This window comes from Salmo salar, chromosome ssa14 (genome assembly GCF_905237065.1).
Source record: "Salmo salar chromosome ssa14, Ssal_v3.1, whole genome shotgun sequence".
NCBI lineage: Eukaryota > Metazoa > Chordata > Actinopteri > Salmoniformes > Salmonidae > Salmo > Salmo salar.
In genome coordinates this window covers 11,373,687-11,374,314 of record NC_059455.1, presented here as the reverse complement: position 1 = coordinate 11,374,314, position 628 = coordinate 11,373,687, and positions in this window count along the sequence as shown.

Genomic DNA, 628 nt, shown 5'->3' with positions numbered 1-628 from the left:
TTTAATGGTTTGTGTCTTCTGTTCAAGCATACACTGCATTTAATTAATTGTGCTGTGTTGTATATTTCTGGTAGTATGACATGGAGGGTAGCTGTGATTTGCCAAAGGGTGTAACATTCATGCCATCTAGTGGAAGAAAATAGTATCACATGTTGATCATTTCCAGGTACAGTATGAGTACAGTCTACTACTCAGTTTAACTCAATGTTATGGTAGGCCTTTTGAAATGCAGAAAATACGCTTTTGATACATAGAGGGGTTTTAAATATTTATTTGGTTCATTACATTATACAAATGAAAGCTTCATCAATAAACCAAGCTTGAAACAAATGGTTATTGCCAGTATAAAAATGGAGCCCACTTTTAAATGTATGCAGTAAAATGTATGAAAACTCTTCTAATGAATCTAGCACTATATTCTGAGCAACATTTAAAGACCTACCCCTATCCTTAATGCATAATCTAACAATAATTATTTATTTTTGGTTGTCTCTGTTCCCATCCTCTGCATGGTGGTGATCATCTTGGCTTTAGAGGAATCCTCCATGCTGCCCATTTTACAGCACTTGAGCGAGAACAGGGCTATCATCGCCCCAATAACACCCAGGACTATGCCCACTATCATCAG